Source organism: Trifolium pratense, linkage group LG3 (genome assembly GCF_020283565.1).
Source record: "Trifolium pratense cultivar HEN17-A07 linkage group LG3, ARS_RC_1.1, whole genome shotgun sequence".
NCBI classification, from domain to species: domain Eukaryota; kingdom Viridiplantae; phylum Streptophyta; class Magnoliopsida; order Fabales; family Fabaceae; genus Trifolium; species Trifolium pratense.
This window is the reverse complement of record NC_060061.1, coordinates 27,011,421-27,033,812: the sequence shown is the minus strand read 5'-3', so window position 1 is coordinate 27,033,812 and position 22,392 is coordinate 27,011,421. Positions and strand designations below refer to the sequence as shown.

The window sequence follows — 22,392 nt, the reverse complement described above, 5'->3', positions numbered from 1 at the left end:
TGTTCTTATCCTTCTTCGTCTTCGTCCTTCTTCTTCTTCTTCTTCTTCGTCCTTCTCCTTTTTTGTTGTCGTCCATTTTGTTCATCCCAAATTCCTCCACTACTCTTCGTCTTCGTCTTAATCTTCTTCATCCATAGTCTTATTCTGCCCTCTGTCAGACTTCAGTTTTATTCGTTTCACTTAATTGATATCAACTAAAGCATAATCGACTTCTTCCCTCTCACCCAATGTCGTATCCGTGTTCCTGGTCAATTTGTAATTCGCATTGGTTGTTCACCCAAAAACTCTTCCGTGTTCGTTGTTCTATGGTTCAAAGCATCGTCGTGTACTTCACAGGTAATTGTTCGTATATTTTACCCTATGAAATTATTGAATTTGGGTTTATATTATTAATTGAAGTTGATTCAAATTGTTACCCTGAAACCATCGATTTTTAATTAAGTTAAAGTTGCTTTGAATTCTTACTGCATAAACCATCCATTTGGGGATTAGGTTTGTATTTACAATTGAAGTTGATTTCAATTCGTACCCAAAAACGATAATTTTTACCCATAAAGTTTGGAATTGAATGTTGGTACTTTGTTCTGCTATTGTGTTTGTTTGGTAGAATATGCTAGTAGGTATTATACAAAATGATTGAGTTGACTTCTAATTTTATGAATACTATGGCAAATAAAAATACACTGCCTGTGTAACATAGGAATAATGACCTTCTAAATCAAATAGTTAGATAATCTTGTCTTACAAACATAATCATGTGATGTTTAAAGTTAAGAAATATTTTAAAGCTTAACTATGTGCTATATGATATGTTAAATATGCATAATTAACTTTGAGTAGTAAGTTCTCATATTAGTGTAAACCTTGTATGCAGTTGCTCCTATCTGCTATGCACACTTGGCTGCTTCCCAGGTTGGACAGTTCATGAAGTTTGAGGATAAGTCTGAAACTAACTCCAGCCATGGTGGTGGTATCAATGCCTCCCTCAGTTGCCCAAGTTGAATGACATCGTCTGCAATTCTATGTTCTTTGTTTGAGTTGATCAAGTTATTATGATCCTAAGTAGTTCTTGCACAATCAAACTTTATTTAGTCCTAAGTCTTAACTATTTTGATGCCTGTTGGATTGAACCTTTGCTGAAAGGTCAGGTCTCTTGAATACTTGTGGACACATGTCTTCACACATGTGTCCTTTTTATCAGCTATTTTGGATGACTGTTAATATTTACCCTTTGCTGAAAGGTCTTTGCGAATACTTGCTGACACTTGCTTTCAGCTATTTTGATGAATGAATGTGAATATCTATTTATGCTTTGCTAAAGGATGTTTCTGTTCTATTATTATGTTCACAAAATATTGCATGCGAGTGTTTAGTTGTATGTGTGGAATGGTGACTTAAATTGAGTATTGGAGTAGGTATTTGCATAATTGTTTTGGAAGTTTCATTTGCATTGGATTAGGTTTGGTCACCTAGGTATGCAAAAAAGAAAAAGAAAAAAAAATCAAACATACCACTACTGATATTCAGTTTAACAGTCGTGAAAATCATACATACCACTACTGGTATTCATTAAAACCGACGTGGAATCCCCATGATTTAAATTAAAAAATTTGAAACCATACATACCACTACTGGTATTCATTATAACCGACGTGAAAACCATACATACCACTACGGGTAATTGGAAAACCAGACGTGGAATCCCCATAATTTTAAATAAAAATTACTGAAGAAATTAGGATACCACGTCGGGTATTAAACGACCCGACGTGGAAAGTACATACTTACAACGACGACTGCATTTACTACTGGCCACCACCCGACGTGGAAAGTCCATTTGGCCAGTAGTGGAAACCCCTTTCTGCACTAGTGATGTTAAATTTTGCTTGTCAATTTGATTTGGATTGATTTGATTTGTGAATTTAGATGCTGACACTATGTTATTTATTAGTTGGGAATTAGGGGGATTAGGGTTTGTAACGACCCAATTTTCAAATTATTAAATTTTATGTGTTAAAATATTTTATTGACGTAGAATTTTAATTAAGTTAATAACTTGAGTTATTTATCGAGTACGTTAGTTATTAAGCGAGTAGAGTGAGTTAACGTGTTATTGGGCCAAACCAATTGGGCTTGAGGCCCAATGAGCCTTGTGAGCATAGTGGGGCGCCCATATGACCATGAGGGAAGGGAGAATTCATTATTCTCTTTTGTTCTTGTGAGTTCTTGAGAGAGAGAGAGAGAGAGAGAGAGCTTGAGGAGCTAGGGCAAGGGGAGAGCTAGAGGTTCAAGATCAATCATCGAGTTTTTCTTCGAATCCAGGTATGAGAGTAGGTTCCATAATCGTGGGCGACTCGAGGAATGGGAGAATGTCGATTTCTCCTCACCCGAACTTCCTCCACCCCATTTTCGTTTTAGCTTAGAACGGATTTTTTTGATGGAAATCGTTCCTTAGGTTCTTAATATGCTTAACATGCTTTTAACATGATTAATGAACGAAAATAATGGTTAAAAACGAGTTGTATGAAAGATTTAACTCAAGAACTTTGTGTTCTTGAGAGTTTTGATGAAAAAGTGTCAATCTTTACTTTTTCGATGTTTATGATGTAGATCTGAGAAATGAACTGTCCTTTTGTGTTTATCCATGTTCGTTATGCTTGAATACAAACTCTTTTGGGATTTATAACATGAAAAATGAGATTTTTTGGGTGATTTGGTGTAGAAAACGCATGTTTTGAACTGTCCTGACAGGAGGCACTCGCTAGGCCTTCGCTCAGCGAACGTGTGGCGAACAGCTCGCCACAGCTCGCTGCAGCTCGCCACGAGCAGGTGTCTTCCTGGCGTTGTTCGCTTAGGCTCGCTAGGCCTTCGCTCAGCGAACGTGTGGCGAACAGCTCGCCATGAGCAGGTGATCCCCTGGTGAGGTTCGCTTAGGCTCGCTAAGCCTTCGCTCAGCGAATAGTTTGCTGATGTTTGCTGATGCTCACTATGAGTCAGCATTTCTCTGGTAGCGTTCGCTGATGCTCGCTACCCTTCGCTTAGCGAACAGTACTGGACCTGCAACTTTTGTTAATGTTTGTAAGTGTAATTAGGCACTTGTAACATGGTTTAATGGTATTCTTACATGATTGTTGATGCATGTTGATGCTTATAACGCTCATTGCTAATCGTTAAATGATTGTTAATCGTGTATGAAGTATAAATGAAGAATATTAAGGTTTTGTTAAATCTTAATGATGAAGTATGTTGGATAGTGTTCCACATAGTAAATGAAGAGCTTTATGCTATATATTTGTGAGTGAATTCATGAAAAACCTATACATGCATTCATGAATTAAATAGGATATTGGATATTCCAATAAATAAGTATATCGGATTATATTTATCCGATAAAGAAGGATATTAGAGGTGAGATACTCTAATAAAGAAGATGGTACCACATGCATTAGAAATGTCTAGGGTGACATTCATGAAGTTGAAGCATTAGAGTCGCATTAGGCTATGTGTGCATTTTATGATAAATGATATGTGACACATGTTTGGCTAATTGTGGTATTTGATAATTGATAATTGATTGTGTGAGTATTCGATTATATGTGTTTATGTACTTATAATGGAATGATAGATGTTGATGAATATGTATAGATGTATGATATATGCATGAATATTGAGAAGTGTTTAAGTACCGTTTTACTTACACTTATATTTTGATTATGTGATCTAACTCTCATGCTTTGTGTTATGTGCTGGACCGTTGGGGGTTCAGATTCTCAGGTTGAGGATCCCGATCAGAGTTAGAGGGCTTGCTCGTGCTTGTGATAGTGCGCTTTTTGGTGAGGAGTTTAGCTTAGACTACTCCTTAGATATATTTTGTATATCTTTTTGATTGGGTTGTATAGAATTGCTCTGATTAGGTATTTACCGGGTCGGGTTATTCGAATTGAATTGTATTAAGCCCGTGATGGCATATTTGACCTTGCTAATCTTTTACTCTTTTGTTGTAAACATAATATCCTTTGTTGATATGGCCTAGAGCCTAGGGATATTGTGTGAACAATTATGATTATTGTATGATATACATTATGATAATTATCGTTTTAATCTCCGCTGTGCTAGCATGATTTTAATTATGCCGTGATTTTGTATTATAACATGTGACGCCTAAATCTTCTTAACTGTTTTATTTATTTATATTCAATAAATTTCCGTTAAGGGGTTTGGGTGTTACAATAGTGGTATCAGAGCAAGGTCGGTTCATATGGAACCAATTGGGATTAATTGCCCATATATTCAACTTGTGTAGAGATAACACTGTTGATATTACCTTTCTAAGTCTGTTCTTGGATTGGTTGGTTGTTCAGGATCATGGCTGGAAGGGCTAACAATCAGATGGCAGATGCGATAGCTACTTTGACCAACATCGTGGCTAGAGATCATCAACCCGGGAGGGAAGATGAGATGAGGTTGGAGCGGTTCATGAAGCATAATCCGAAGCTTTTCACTGGAGGCTATGCTCCGGAAGCTGCTGTCAAGTGGATAGAGGAAGTTGAGATTGTCTTTGAGGCTATGAGGTGTACCGAGGAGAGTAAGCTAACCTTGGGTACTTATGTACTTCGTGAAGAAGCTAACAAGTGGTGGAAAGAAGAGAGGTGGTGGACAATGCTACAAGTGTGGTGAGATGGGTCATAAGTCTTATGAGTGCCCAAAGAAGGTGGACAAGTGTTTCAATTGTGGGAGGTTGGGACACAAGTCGGATGTTTGTCAAGTGAAGGTGACTTGTTTCAATTGTGGTGAAGAGGGTCACAAGAGTCCTATGTGCAAGAAGCCGAAGAAGACTATGGGAAAGGTGTTTGCTTTGAGTGGAGATGATGCGGATCAGGGGGATAATCTCATTAGAGGTACGTGTTTCATCTATAACACTCCTTTAATTGCGATTATTGATACGGGAGCAACACATTCTTTTATATCCGTTGATTGCATGAAGCGTCTTAGTATACCTGTGTCTGAAATGTCTGGTCGTATGGAAATAGAAACTCCTGCTAATGGTTCTGTAACCGTGTTTGGTAGACACTTTGGAATGGACCTAGTGTGTATCCAACTTAGTGGAATAGATGTTATCTTTGGTATGAACTGGTTAATATTTAATCGAGTCCATATCAACTGTTGTGAGAAGACTGTTGTGTTTCCTAAACTGGAGGAGAGTTTGCATTTGATGAGTAAGAAGGAAGTAGTAGAATCGTTGAAGGAACCTGTAGAGTTGTATGCGTTGTTTGCATCCTTGAAGATGGAAGGTGAAGTTAAGATGGAAAAGTTACCGGTTATTTGTGAATTTCCCGATGTATTTCCGGAAGACGTGTCAGATGTACCGCCGAAAAGAGAAGTAGAGTTTACGATCAATTTGGTACCTGGTACTAGTCCGATATCTATGGCACCGTATCGAATGTCAGCGTCAGAGTTGAATGAGTTGAAGAAGCAACTAGAGGAACTACTTGAGAAGAAGTTTATTCGACCTAGTGTATCGCCGTGGGGTGCACCTGTGTTGTTGGTTAAGAAGAAAGAAGGGAGTATGAGGTTGTGTATTGACTACCGACAGTTGAACAAAGTGACGATCAAGAACAAGTATCCACTTCCGAGGATAGATGATTTAATGGATCAATTAGTTGGAGCTTGCGTGTTTAGTAAGATCGATTTGAGATCCGGATACCATCAGATTAGAGTGAAAATAGAAGATATACCAAAGACTGCTTTTAGGACGAGGTATGGTCATTATGAGTATTCGGTGATACCTTTTGGTGTGACCAATGCACCTGGTGTTTTTATGGAGTACATGAATATGATTTTTCATTCATTCTAGGACAAGTTTGTTGTAACACCCCGATTTTTAAAACCAAAAAGAGGGCATTATTATTATTTTTTTTTTAAAACAACACGCTAAATAAAATATTTATCAGAGTGCGCGTGAAACTCTTTACAAGCTCATTCATTAAACCATACAAACAGAAATCAATATACAATATCAAAGATTGTATTTCACGGGCTTCCGAGAAGCAAAGTGTGCACCTGAATAATTTACATTCCAAAAGGATACATCAAGTTCACAAACCTAAACAAAACAGAACTCGTGAACCGAATGTATCGCACGGCCAAAAGGCACTAAACATGTCTGAGTATACTATACAGTCATCCAAAAGAAACTAGGCCCTAAGCCTAAACAAAAATGTAGCCTAACCAAAGCTACCATCTACTCTCCGGCATAATCCACGAAGTCCTCGCCATCCTTACGACCAACGGCCTCAAGTGGCACACCATCATCTAAGGTGGGGGATAACCCGTTCACGTATCAAACAAGCAAGGGTCACCAACTGGAAACAAGCATAAAAATACCAAATACACATACCAAATGCCAAGTACCAAAACGGAAAGCGAGTAAACATTTAACACATCCTCAACACCACGAAGAATAAATAAAGTGCACACATAATCCTAATGCAAAACCTCTAATGCAATGAATGCGACAACCACCACTGGTTTCGTAACCCTCTAACACAACAAATGCGACAACCGCCACTGGTTAATCACATGCATAACTCCCGGAATCTAACCACACTCAGACAAAGTACCAAACACCGGGTGAAGTCACTCAGACAAATCACCGACACTATCAACTGAGGTACAACCACTACAGATCGAATACCGACTAGAACAACTGCGGTACAATCACTACAGATCGAATACCGACTAGAACAACTGCGGTACAATCACTACAGATCGAATACCGACTAGAACAACTGCGGTACAATCACTACAGATCGAATACCGACTAGAACAACTGCGGTACAATCACTACAGATCGAATACCGACTAGAACAACTGCGGTACAATCACTACAGATCGAATACCGACTAGAACAACTGCGGTACAATCACTACAGATCGAATACCGACTTACCGGTATAGTCACTCAAACAAATACCAAGCTCCGCTCACCAAGAATCCCGTAGGATTAAGTACTCCACTCACACAACCACACCTCGTGGTCCACTCCCGCAACCACTTATTGAACCCCATAAAATCCCTCAACCATTTGGGTGGACCCACTCTCGCAATCACACCCCGTGGTCCACTCCCGCAACCACCTCTTACCATGGACGCATGAGCATACGATACCCTTACCTATACCAATGCAACCACAATACATATATTATCACAATCATATGTAATCTCCCAACAAGCATGTCAACACATATATTTCATCAAATACTATGTCAGACAAGTAACCTCATGTATTCATCACGAACTCATATCGAGAATACATAATACAAACATGCCAAGCACTCACAAATAGTGCACAAACAAACACACAAAGCATTCACAACAACAAGCATACAACTATGCTATCGACGGAATTTAATACGGAAGTAAGAAGGTGCCCTTACCTCGGCAAGCTTCCAATTTCAAACAACTTCGAACAATTCTACGCTTTCGCGCACCCTAAAATAAGCAGCGTACAATCCATAAGTTTCTCCCAAAATATTTTAACGAAACTAAACCTATCCACAAAGGTCTAGAGGTGTCTAAGGCACTTCCTAACACTCTCGGATAATGATTCCAAGTTCTCCCCATAGTGATTAAAAATTCCCGAAGTTAAATACACTATTTTTCACAAAACAAAATACATTTTTGTTTTCAAAGCATACCATTGACCACTATGGTTTTAAACTTAGAAGAAGACATTTACACACCACAAAAGCATATGAAAACAACCTAAAAACTTTTCAAAAATATCTCGACAAAATAATCGAGTTTTTCTTTCCAAAAACAATCCTATAATCATTCTTTTACCCACCTATGATCACTTCATCAAAAGCATGATCATTTTTTCTCAAATGTGGACTTAGAAAAAATTTGGAAATTTCCCCCATTCACCTCCTTTAGGTTCGGCCAAGCAAAACCAAAATCCCACTTCCGCTAAAAAATTTTCGCTTCCGAGAGCTTGGTAATATCCCATAATACCCCCAAGTCACTAATCCAAGCACCCAAAAATATTTCGGGCCAAGCCTCTAATTACGACAAAATCAATTTTTGGTTCCCAAAGACAAAAACAACACATATATCATTTTTACCCAAAACTTTTTGATTGGTAATTCGCCCTAGGCCATGATCGTGCCTCCCACAAAGTCTTAACAAAATTTGAAAACTCCTCCTCACTTTTCACAATTTTTCTCATGACCAAAATTTTGAAAATAAAACCAACACTTCAAAGTTTTCCATACAAAACCCTAGTGATCATTCTACTAGTTCACATGGCCATGGAATTGATCAACCAAACCACTTTGAGCATCAAAACAAAAGTTTCTAAAAATATGTTCATCAAACCTCAAGAACACACACAAAAATTATTTTTCTTGTTTCACAAAACAAAGTCCATAATCTAACATCCATTTCTCTACTAAGCTCATAAACAACACCAAAAAGAAAAGCACAAAACAATTTTTCAAAGTTATGATCATTTCAAATAACTTTTTCAAACCCTAACAAAAGATTTTGTGAAAACTTTAATCACCATGGAAATCATCATCTACTAAGCTTAAACAAGCTAGTTTACCACTCATAAACACTTCTATGGAACCAAAACTAATTAAAACTAGATTCTAGAATATTTTCCTCAAGAACATAATCATGGAAAACTCCTAAAATCTATGAGTTTAAACCAAACAAAAGAAGGGAGAAGGTTAGTTACCTTAAGCAAGTGATTCTCTACACTTTTCCTTAGAGCTTCCAAGCTTGAAATGGAACCAAATGGTGAAGAATGGAAAATTTGGTGAAGTTAGGGAATGGAAAAAGGCACTCACGGCCAAGACAAAGAAGAGGAGAGGTTTTGTGATATTTTCTAAGTCCACAAAATGTGTCAAAAGTCTCCTATGTAATAAGCTCATGATCAATTATATCCACTTGATCAAAAGGCAACTTCTCTAGGCCAATCCTAGCCCTCCATTTCACTTTAACAAATATCTAGATATTTTCTCTCACGCCCCACAGCTCTCGCGCGCCGCGACGAGCAAAACTCGTAAAAACAGAAAACTTACGGAACGGAAGTCCGTCTTAAAATATTTCCAAAACTTATCGCCGAATCTTTTTCCGCGACTGTAATTTTCTTCCACACCCTTGAAAATTATTCTCAGGACATATCCTAACTCGCGCAGATATATAAAACTTCCATCTAAAATTTTACTGAATTCAGAAACCGTAAAATTTTACAACAGCGGGTAAAATTCTCACTCGTTTTTCCAAAAGCGAGAATAATCCAAAACTCGTCATTCTGAATTTACATAAACCTTCTCATTCATAAAAGAGGATTACAACCCAAAAGTCTGTGTCTTTCCAGCGCACGAGCACAAAACAGACTCCATTTCAGCAAAAATCCTATTTTTGCGACGATACTCACTAAAATACTTAACCAAAAACCCTAAAACCTCTTAGCCATTATTTATTTCCTCACACAAAATTACTGTGGAATTACGGGTCTTACATTTGTTGTGGTATTCATCGATGATATTTTGGTTTACTCAAAGTCCGAAGAGGAACATAAGGAGCATTTGCGGATTGTTTTGCAAATTTTGAAAGAGAAGAAGTTGTATGCCAAGTTGTCGAAGTGTGAATTTTGGTTAAAAGAAGTAAGTTTTCTTGGTCATGTGATTTCAAGTGGAGGAATAGCGGTTGACCCAGCGAAAGTTGATGCCGTATTGCAATGGGGAACGCCGGAGTCTGTTTCTGAGATAAGAAGTTTTCTTGGATTGGCCGGTTATTATAGAAGATTCATTGAAGGGTTTTCGAAGTTGGCTTTGCCTTTGACGCAGTTGACTAAGAAGGATCAAGCGTTTGTTTGGGATGTGAAGTGCGAGGAAAGTTTTCAAGAGCTTAAGAAGAGCTTGACTACCGCGCCTGTGTTGATTTTACCGGATGCTAAAGAATCTTTCGTTGTGTATTGTGATGCTTCGAAGATGGGACTAGGAGGTGTGCTTATGCAAAAAGGTCAAGTGGTAGCGTATGCGTCGAGACAATTGAAGGTTCACGAGAGGAACTATCCGACACACGATCTTGAATTAGCCGCAGTTGTGTTTTCATTGAAGGTGTGGAGGCATTACTTGTATGGATCGAAGTTTGAAGTGTTTAGTGATCGCAAGAGTTTGAAGTACCTATTCGATCAGAAGGAGTTGAATATGAGACAAAGAAGATGGCTCGAATTTTTGAAGGACTATGACTTTGATTTGAGTTATCACCCCGGAAAAGCTAATGTGGTGGCCGATGCGTTGAGTAGGAAATCGTTGCACATGTCATCACTTATGGTGAAGGAGTTAGAGTTGATTGAAGAATTCCGAGATTTGAGTCTAGTGTGTGAAGTGACTCCTAAGAGTGTGAAATTGGGAATGTTGAAGTTGACGAATCCTTTTCTAGAGAATATCAAAGAATGTCAAAAGACGGATAAGAAGTTAATGGAGAAGTTGGCACTAGTAGTTGAGGAAGGAAAAGAAGCTAATTTCAAAGTTGACGAGAATGGAGTTGTGAGATTTCATGGAAGAGTGTGCGTTCCCGATGTGCCCGAGATGAAGAAGATGATTTTGGAAGAAGGTCATAGGAGTGGAATGAGTATTCACCAGGGAGTAACCAAGATGTATCAAGATTTGAAGAAGTTGTTTTGGTGGCCAGGAATGAAGAGGCAAATTTCTGAGTTTGTTTATGCTTGCCTAGTTTGTCAGAAGTCGAAGATTGAACATCAGAAACCGTCTGGTTTGTTGCAACCATTGTTTATACCGGAGTGGAAATGGGATAGTATTGCGATGGATTTTGTGGGAGGTTTACCCAAGACTACGAAAGGTTATGAAGTGATTTGGGTGGTAGTAGATCGTTTGACGAAGTGTGCACATTTTGTTGCTATTAAGAAAGGTACCTTGGTGCCTAAGTTGGCCGAGATTTATGTGGAGCAAATTGTAAAGTTGCATGGTATTCCGTCGAGTATTGTTTCGGATCGAGATCCGAGGTTTACTTCGAGATTTTGGGAAAGTTTAAGAGGCTTTAGGGACTAAGTTGAGGTTGAGTTCGGCTTATCATCCTCAGACGGATGGCCAATCGGAAAGGACAATACAATCTTTGGAAGATTTGTTGAGAGCTTGTGTTTTGGAGCAAGGAGTAAGTTGGGACTCGTGTTTGTCGTTGATCGAGTTCACGTACAACAATAGTTTTCATTCGAGTATTGGAATGACACCTTTTGAGGCTTTGTATGGGAGGAGGTGTAGAACACCGCTTTGTTGGTTCGAATTCGGAGAGAGTGTGATTCTTGGTTCGAAGATTGTGCAAGAGACTACGGAAAAGATTAGAATGATTCGAGAGAAGATGAAAGCGTCTCAGAGTCGTCAAAAGAGTTATCATGACAAGAGGAGGAAGGACATTGAATTTCAAGAAGGTGATCATGTTTTCTTAAGAGTTACATCGACTACCGGAATTGGACGTGCTTTGAAGTCGAGGAAGTTGACGTCAAAGTTTATTGGTCCTTATCAGATTTTGAAAAGAGTGGGGAAAGTGGCGTATAGGATTGCTTTGCCGCCATCATTGGCGAATTTGCACGATGTGTTTCACGTGTCACAATTGAGGAAATATGTAAGATACCCGTCACATGTGATTGAAGCGGATGATGTTCAAGTGAGGGATGACTTAACGGTCGAGACTGTGCCGTTGAGGATTGAAGGAAGGAAAGTGAAGAGGTTGAGAAACAAGGATATCGCCTCGGTGAAGGTGGTATGGGGAGGACCCGCTGGTGAGAATGCGACTTGGGAATTGGAGAGCAAGATGATGAGTTCGTATCCAGAGTTATTTCTAGGTAATTTTCGAGGGCGAAAATTCTTTAAGGAGGGTAGAGTTGTAACGACCCAATTTTCAAATTATTAAATTTTATGTGTTAAAATATTTTATTGACGTAGAATTTTAATTAAGTTAATAACTTGAGTTATTTATCGAGTACGTTAGTTATTAAGCGAGTAGAGTGAGTTAACGTGTTATTGGGCCAAGCCAATTGGGCTTGAGGCCCAATGGGCCTTGTGAGCATAGTGGGGCGCCCATATGGCCATGAGGGAAGGGAGAATTCATTATTCTCTTTTGTTCTTGTGAGTTCTTGAGAGAGAGAGAGAGCTTGAGGAGCTAGGGCAAGGGGAGAGCTAGAGGTTCAAGATCAATCTTCGAGTTTTTCTTCGAATCCAGGTATGAGAGTAGGTTCCATAATCGTGGTTGACTCGAGGAAGGGGAGAATGTCGATTTCTCCTCACCCGAACTTCCTCCACCCCATTTTCGTTTTAGCTTAGAACGGATTTTTTTGATGGAAATCGTTCTTAAGGTTCTTAATATGCTTAACATGCTTTTAACATGATTAATGAACGAAAATAATGGTTAAAAACGAGTTGTATGAAAGATTTAACTCAAGAACTTTGTGTTCTTGAGAGTTTTGATGAAAAAGTGTCAATCTTTACTTTTTCGATGTTTATGATGTAGATCTGAGAAATGAACTGTCCTTTTGTGTTTATCCATGTTCGTTATGCTTGAATACAAACTCTTTTGGGATTTATAACATGAAAAATGGGATTTTTGGGTGATTTGGTGTAGAAAACGCAAGTTTTGAACTGTCCTGACAGGAGGCACTCGCTAGGCCTTCGCTCAGCGAACGTGTGGCGAACAGCTCGCCACGAGCAGGTGTCTTCCTGGCGTTGTTCGCTTAGGCTCGCTAGGCCTTCGCTCAGCGAACGTGTGGCGAACAGCTCGCCATGAGCAGGTGATCCCCTGGTGAGGTTCGCTTAGGCTCGCTAAGCCTTCGCTCAGCGAATAGTTTGCTGATGTTTGCTGATGCTCGCTATGAGTCTGAAGGTGTGAAAACACAAGAAGGGGGGGTTGAATTGTGTTTTAGCCAAGTTAAAACTTTTCCCAAGTTCTTAACTTAACTAAGTTAGCAGCGGATAAGTAATACAAATAATAACAAGATAAGAGAGAGAGAGAAAGCACACAAGCAATTTATACTGGTTCCTCTCACAAAACGAGAGTAGTCCAGTCCCCTTGCACTTCCAAGGGATTTCACTATAATCACACAAGATTACAAATGCTCAAGCACACAAGCAAGAGACTTCACAACAATGCTCAAGCACACAAGCTTAAGTTTCCTCAAGTACTAGAGATAATAAAATAGTTGAAAGAATATAACTGCTCTTAAGAGAACCTTAAAGAGCAAATACAATGAATACAAAGTATTTGGACTAAGAGTGCAAAAACACTATTTCAGAGGTTCAGAGCTTGTATTCGTAATTCAGAGTTTGTTCGAGCGCGTGTGTAATCCTTGATTGATTCTATATATATTTACAACTGATTCTTCTAGTATATATATAGCTAGAAAAGAGTCGTTGCAAAGATGACCGTTGAAGTAGATAACCTTTTGTCTTCAAGCAGCTTGTCTTGATGCAGTTTGGTTGTTTCTAAAACTGAGTAAGAGTTTCAGACACTTTGACCATGTGCAGAGAAGACTTTCCTTATTCAGCTAATAAGTCTGATGTCCCACGTTCTCAAGAGTGGACAGACAAAATGAGAGTAGCTGTTCTGATCAAGCTTGAAAGGTCCTTTTCTTCATTGGTAGAAGAGTTGACTAACAAAAGAGAATCTTCACCAACTTCAAGAAGATCTTCAGAGTTTGATGAAGCTTGGTCATTAAGAAGTTCTGATGGCTTCATCTTCTGAAGGTTGTAACTTCTGAGAACTTGCGAACTTCTGAATTACCTGTCTTCTGAGCTTTATTTAGAGTTTATCTGAAGCTAAGTTCTGCACACTTAAATTAAATTTTTAGTCCTTCCAATTGTTTATTAATACTTTGTTATCATCAAAACCTTAATAGATTTAGGGGCAAACATTTTTAAATCAATTTTGTTCCAACAATCTCCCCCTTTTTGATGATGACAAACATAAGTATTAATTGACAATTGTTGTTAAATTAACTTATCATGTTTCTCTTAGGTTTATGAGGTTTGCAAGCTGTTGGAGTAAGCCCTAAAAGCCAATCTATTTTGATAGAATCGTCTTTTGTATGATGACTTTGATTTATATATTTAATATATATAATAAGGCATTTCTTTATTATGTTTGTTTCAAACTAATAGTCCCTAGAATAGCTAGTCTAATTAATGGAACATTAAGTGTGACTTAATAGTGAGACTCCATTAAACATAATGACACTATTCTTAAAGTATCCATAGTCAAGTTTTATTGTGATGTGGGATAATAGTAAAACATAGAGACTATTATGTGAGTAGACCGATGACTTCATCTCACGAGTCATGGATATGAGATATCAAGTCTTCACATAGATATAAATATTAGGAGTAATATTTATATTGGATTGACCCGCCATGAGAATGCTACATTGTATGTTATGAAAAGTGTCATAAGTTATTCTCATAGTGATAATGGTGTATACCACCCTTCGACCTGAAACCACTATGGACCCTAGATGTGGAGTAGAATACTTAGTTGCCGTTCAAACATTGTCCGTAACAGGATGACTATAAAGTCGGTTGATGGGTACTCTACAAATCATGCTGAGGGACATGAGTGACCTAGATGGAATTTGCCCCTCTTACATAACAGGAGCAATATCTATAGGCCTCTTGATGGAATATAACTGATAAAATGCGTGGCCACGCCGAACTAAGTCATTATGAGATATTGAGCTTATTCGTTGTTTAGTATATTCTGGGATCAAGAAATAAAATATTGAACCATACAAGGGTGACACGATCTATGCCTTGTGGTCAATATAGATATAAGGGCAAAGGGGTAATTATACATAAGATCGTTATCATAGAAAGGTCTCGTCAGATCACATGACATTCTCGTCACTTGGGTAGCAGTGATGTGTTGCTAGATACCGCTCACTGTTTATAATATTAAATATGTGATTTAATATTATTGCCAACGTTACGAGAACCTATAGGGTCACACACAAAGAACAGATAGATGAGAGAAATAAATAAGTAAGACTTATTTATAAAATAATAAGTAGGACTTATTAGTAATTAAATAATTAAGTATGACTTATTATTTAATTTATGAAAATAGAGAAATACGGTCCACCGTAAGGTACGGTGCAGTGCTTGGTTTGATGACCACACAAGTGGTTCTATAAATAGAACCCTTGTGATGAAGTTTTGTAAGCTTAACCTAATTCACAAAGTGAAACCTAGCCGCCGCTCTCTAAACCCTGTTCTCTCTGACTCTCTCGTGGAATTGGCTAGCACCGATCATCGGAGAAATTCTGTTCGTGTGGACTGAGTAGATGCATCGCTACTTTGCTTTGCTTGTGATCAGAAACAGTTTCTACTTCAAAGGTTCTGCACTTCAAGAGGTAAACACATAAACTTGTGGTTTTGTGTTCTTTGATTTGTGATTAATGGTTTAATCAAGATCCGTTCATCGGGATTGTTCCGCTAAGAGGATTAAATTTTTTTTGAAAAACTCCTCTTAAATCCCTTCAGTGGTATCAGAGCTTAGGTTCCGATTAAATCATTAATTCGATTCAATATAAGAGCATGTTGTGAATCGGTTGCTCTGTCGTTAAATTATATATATGTGATATATGTATGAACGATCGTGTCTTTGAACTTTTAGTCTGAAATCGTTTTGGATTTAAAAGGAAACATGCGTTATTGTTTTATTTATTGAATATGATTCAGTCATATGAATATGTGTTTGATTAAATATGTTTAATCATGTGTTTCCAGAATTTCAATTGTTGAGTTTAAAATATGACACCAATTACAGTTTCTAGACCAATCTAGCTATATATGATATTTAAAGGTCGGTTTGAATAGCATACGTGATTATGTGATAATTGTGTTTGATTCAAATAAAACTTGGTTTTAGATACTATGTATACATGTTATTGGTATGGCTTGTCATGATTATTCAAGAGTTAATTCAAAAGGTGTTTTGAATTGGTTATGAACCGATGCTCATATTTTAATCCGTCACAGGTTCAAAATTAAAAATTATTTTGGTAATATGGTTAAAATTTGAGTTTGACTCAAATATTTCATTCATGAAATCGGTTAAATGTGATTTTATTTTTCACATGTGTTTATAAATTGTCATGTTAATTTGTTTCAAAATCTTGATTCCATTCATGTTATAAGAGTTATGCGTGGATGACTAGTCAGAGAGAAAACATGTTGTTTTTGAAACAAATATTTTGGTTTCTGCTCAAAAATATTTTGGTTTCTATTTTATTATTGCTAAATAAAGTGTTTTGATTATTTGATAATCATATAAATAAATTTCCTTATATAGGGATACGATTTTATTTGGCAATCAATGTTATTAAATAAATGATTTGATTTTTTCTTAATGGTTAAGAGATCTTTGAATCAATTGCCCGTAATTTGTTGCGATTGGCTCATAATTATTATGATATGATTCAATACTATAAAATTGATTATGAATCAAAAGAGTTTTGATTAAATTACCATATTTGATAATTGGAGAATTGTCAAGGATTTAATTCCAAATATTTAATTTAGAATTAAAAGATTTGAATTAAACTTAATTGATTCGGTACTTTCAAAGGTACTTTCAAAGCCATTGTGAATCAAAAGGTTTGATTCTATTTTAAATTAATTATTTAAATTCATTTCATATATTCAAATTTGATTTGGTTTGTTTTATTTGATAAAGTATATACATGATATGATCATATTTTGTGTGCTGCTTTGGATATAGCGTGATATACGCATGCTTTATGTCCAAAACAAAACGTATAAAGTCAATGCTTTTAAAATTATTGATATTGTCATTAACATTTTAAAGTAGAAATTAATTACGTGAATATCCGATTTACATATATTAATTTAATTTATAATGATAACTATAATTTTAATTAGAGGTGTATAGTTATGGCCATAGTTTGTTTGATTTTATTTTGTTTGCTTTAAATACGACCTGCGTGTCGTGGTTTATTTAAAAAATACGGCCTGCGTGTCGTGACAATTTATTCTATTTATTTAAATATTTTGTAAATTGTAAATTGCTCATGAAATGACCGGAGACAAAACCAAACAACGACGCCGGCGGAGTAACTTGAGAAGTCTGCTCGAGGGTCAAAGAATTGTAATAAATTAGTTTATTTAATTCTTTCGTTATTAGAAGGTCATAACTATACTACCCATGTTTATTTTATGTATGTGATACATGAGATGTATGTTTTAATTATATTTGCCATGTATGTTTTATATAATTATTAAACGCATATTTACATGAATGTCATGTAAAGTGAAACGCGTGTATAAGATACACATGTCCGTGAGATCAAATTTAATTAAAAATCCTTCAAGTACTCATAAAGACTAATATTGAAGATGTAGGTTTTGCCAACGCAAGGTGCATTTTCTATACTAGTAAGATGTGTCTATATTAAGTTTTATGCTTTCCAAAGAATAGCACCCTTCAAGATCAATATCGATTAATGTAGGTTTTGCCAACGTAAAGTGCATTGTCAATATTGATAAGTTGCGGTGAGATAACCAGTTTATCCGATTGCTATTTATTGGGTTTAACTTAACTAAAGAAAAATATAATATGATTATATGACTTTAGAAGCAAATGTTGGGTTATTCCATATGATGGATTAAAATAAGTGTTATTCACCCAACAGAAAGGATATGAGAGTTGTATGAGATACAATTGGAAACAGTTTCCTTCCTAAATAACTATGTTTTGTGTAATCAGCCCAACGCTGACTTAAAACAAAGTGAAATATGGATCTCATTCCCACTAGAAAATTTTCAACGGGATTTTCCGAATCAAATGTCGAGGGTCATTTGTTTTGAGTAAAATAGTGGGAGCATATTTAATTAAAGACCTAGTTAAATATATTTTAATCATGATACAAATATTCTTATCTTCATAATTAGATATATTTGGCATATAGTTTATATTTTACTAAAGGTCCTTACGAAGGACATAAGGTTCGGAAAAGAGTTTCTGAATTGGTACATATATTGAGAATTGTTCTCAAATACGAGAAAAACTACTAATAGTTTTGAAAGAGTCAAAATGGAAGAAAGAAGTAAGACTTCTTCATACATCTTGTTATAGAAAGTTAAATTATTTACTTTTACATCTAAGGTATATGATACTAGATGCAAATTTCATATTTGTTGAAATATGAAATTGTTTTAAAGAAGTAAAAATTTGACTATAGATAAAGTCAACTTACGTTTAGAATGAAATAGTTTCATTGATCGTATAAGTTGAGTTTGACATGGAACCAAATAATTGTTATTAAGTTTCATTTAATAATAGAAGCATTGAGCCTAAACCTTGTATTGACAAGAAAAGGACTACTTGTTTCATTTCTCTTACTTCATTTACATTGCTAATAAGTTTAATAGATGTGAATATGTGTATTTGACACAAACTATGATTCTTTGAATTTGTTCAAAGAATTCATGAATGAATGAAGTAAAGGAAATTTTGAAAAGTATTTAGACCATACGAACATGTCGTGATGGTAAATGCTTAAATAAGAAGTATAATAATAACTATTTATATTACATCATGTTTGACATGTTTACATATAAGATAGTTCATTTATATCTCTTACGACTCTTTTTGAAAAATTATTTTAATTACAGTTATTCTTTACCCACAACAAGTTCCAATAAATCAAATCATAAAGACACCATATTCGATATGGAGGTAAGAGTACCTTATTTGACTTTATGATAGTTTGAGATTGTAAGGTTTATTAGATAAACTTAATCCCAAATTGAATGAATGTGTATTTGTGGAAGTACCTAAGGGATACTAATTTTACGACACTCTCTAGGATAAAAGTTGTTTTATTACATGAACTGAAATATTTCTTTAGAAGAAATATGTCTCTAAAAGAGACAGTGGGAGTGACGTAAAACTTGAGTAAATTCAAGTAACACAAAACACATGTCCTTTCAAAATTGGAACACGAATCAATTCCACAAGGTTGTTGTTGGACTACCGGTTCGAGTAGCACAAGAACTAGATGAGTCTAATATGTCCTATCAAAAGTTGAAGGACATGGCCTCACCATAACACTTCTGGCGGATAGATAACGAGGTTCTATTCCTTAATTGGAATGACATTACATATGTATTTGACATATGGATAGGGTTTTGTTAATCTAAAGGATGCTAGAAAAGTATATAAATTACAAAATTCATTTGTGAATTTGTTCAAATTTCTCAAAGTTGAATTATCAATTTTATTGATCAAGTTTTATGAAAACAAAGATTAATAAAGGAAATCTTGTGCACACAAGAAAGTCAGTGGGAGTATTTAAATTAATCCGGTATTGTATGTGGATGACGTACTGATCATCAAGACAATTTTCATACACTACACATGTAAGACATGATTAGGTAATTGTTTCTTGATGAAATACTTAGGTGAGACTTCCTAAAAGTTAGGAATCAAGATCTATAGAGATAGATTGTTGACATATATCAACCTTAGCCTATGTACAAATTTGATGAAGTGTACAACCACCTCATGTGCTTAATTTTATTGAAATTATTGCATACATCACATGATGTATTTTTTGTCTCAAAGACAATATCCAACCTCATTGGATGAGAAAGGGATGCATGAGAAGTATCCAAATGCTTTGGCAATTGGATTGATCATGTATATCATATGTACTAGACCAGATGTACTATATGCTATTAGTATAAACAATATGTACCAATTATTTCTAGTGATTGTCATTAGATCACCATCAAGAATATCCATGGATATCTTAAAATCACTAAGAATGACTTCTTGATCGGATCTGGAAATGATCATTGTAAATGAGTTACAATGATATTGATTGTCCAAAACCGAAGAACAGTATACCCAGATTGTAGTCTGGAATAAACTTTATGCTCGGATGTCAAATCTGTAAGCTTACAAGCTTCAGAAGATTGATATATCTATTACAAAGGTCAAATATATGATTTGAATCGTTTGTCTCATAAGATGAGGCAGAAAATTGTTTTCCTTACATTGCAGATTCCCTTGACCTCATTAAAGATGGTAATGGTTTAATCTTGCAAGCAACGGAAAACCAGATCTCACCAACGATTCAAATACAAGTTTTGACACTTGATTTCCTTTTATAGAAGATCAAAAGTGTAAATTGGAAGATGTATCGGGTACCAACATAAGAAAGAGTTTCTTATCCACTAATAGAAAATCTTGCATAGAAGATGCTTGATGATGACGCTAGTCCAATAGATGTTGAGTAAATATCTGATTGGCTTTAGTGCTAGTGGGAGATTGTTGGAGTAAGCCCTAAAAGCCAATCTATTTTGATAGAATCGTCTTTTGTATGATGACTTTGATTTATATATTTAATATATATAATAAGGCATTTCTTTATTATGTTTGTTTCAAACTAATAGTCCCTAGAATAGCTAGTCTAATTAATGGAACATTAAGTGTGACTTAATAGTGAGACTCCATTAAACATAATGACACTATTCTTAAAGTATCCATAGTCAAGTTTTATTGTGATGTGGGATAATAGTAAAACATAGAGACTATTATGTGAGTAGACCGATGACTTCATCTCACGAGTCATGGATATGAGATATCAAGTCTTCACATAGATATAAATATTAGGAGTAATATTTATATTGGATTGACCCGCCATGAGAATGCTACATTGTATGTTATGAAAAGTGTCATAAGTTATTCTCATAGTGATAATGGTGTATACCACCCTTCGACCTGAAACCACTATGGACCCTAGATGTGGAGTAGAATACTTAGTTGCCGTTCAAACATTGTCCGTAACAGGATGACTATAAAGTCGGTTGATGGGTACTCTACAAATCATGCTGAGGGACATGAGTGACCTAGATGGAATTTGCCCCTCTTACATAACAGGAGCAATATCTATAGGCCTCTTGATGGAATATAACTGATAAAATGCGTGGCCACGCCGAACTAAGTCATTATGAGATATTGAGCTTATTCGTTGTTTAGTATATTCTGGGATCAAGAAATAAAATATTGAACCATACAAGGGTGACACGATCTATGCCTTGTGGTCAATATAGATATAAGGGCAAAGGGGTAATTATACATAAGATCGTTATCATAGAAAGGTCTCGTCAGATCACATGACATTCTCGTCACTTGGGTAGCAGTGATGTGTTGCTAGATACCGCTCACTGTTTATAATATTAAATATGTGATTTAATATTATTGCCAACGTTACGAGAACCTATAGGGTCACACACAAAGAACAGATAGATGAGAGAAATAAATAAGTAAGACTTATTTATAAAATAATAAGTAGGACTTATTAGTAATTAAATAATTAAGTATGACTTATTATTTAATTTATGAAAATAGAGAAATACGGTCCACCGTAAGGTACGGTGCAGTGCTTGGTTTGATGACCACACAAGTGGTTCTATAAATAGAACCCTTGTGATGAAGTTTTGTAAGCTTAACCTAATTCACAAAGTGAAACCTAGCCGCCGCTCTCTAAACCCTGTTCTCTCTGACTCTCTCGTGGAATTGGCTAGCACCGATCATCGGAGAAATTCTGTTCGTGTGGACTGAGTAGATGCATCGCTACTTTGCTTTGCTTGTGATCAGAAACAGTTTCTACTTCAAAGGTTCTGCACTTCAAGAGGTAAACACATAAACTTGTGGTTTTGTGTTCTTTGATTTGTGATTAATGGTTTAATCAAGATCCGTTCATCGGGATTGTTCCGCTAAGAGGATTAAATTTTTTTTGAAAAACTCCTCTTAAATCCCTTCACAAGCTCCCCCTAAGATTGATACTCCATAAAGCCTAAGCTTTAAGTTTTATCCATGATATTTTAATTTAGTATAAGATTTAAATAATTTAGAATAAAAACAAATTTCATGTTTTTCTTCAGGACGAGAGGTTTGCAAGCTCTCCCCCTAAGTCTCATAAGGTTAAGTTAAAGTTGCACTTTTAACTTATCCTTACTTTTGAAATTTATTTTCAGTTTTAAAATACTTAATCTCCGCATTTAAAACAAGTATTTGCAAAACAACTTTAGTAACAAAAATATAACAAACAATAGTGGTTTCAGCTTTTAGAAACTTATCAACTTATCAATTAATGCGTAACTACTCCCCCTTTTGTCATTATCAAAAAGCAAAAAGTTAGGAATTGGTTGTTACATAGGTGAATTTATTTCAAAACAAAAACCAATGCGCCAAAACAGGTTATAAAAGGAGAACTTTGTGACAAACATTCTTCATAAACAAAATCAATATATCAAGAAAGAAGTAAGAAGAATGAAAAGGTTTAGTG

The 22,392-nt window shown here is 35.9% G+C and overlaps 1 long non-coding RNA gene across 1 annotated transcript; it reads right to left on the bottom strand.

The window, feature by feature from the left end:
* Nucleotides 1-5,967: 5,967 nt before the first annotated feature.
* Nucleotides 5,968-9,023, bottom strand: LOC123913013. The gene is made up of 2 exons (XR_006811515.1): nucleotides 8,740-9,023; nucleotides 5,968-6,312 (listed from the first exon to the last, which is right to left on the bottom strand). It is a non-coding gene; the product is annotated as an uncharacterized LOC123913013 (long non-coding RNA).
* Nucleotides 9,024-22,392: the final 13,369 nt, after the last annotated feature.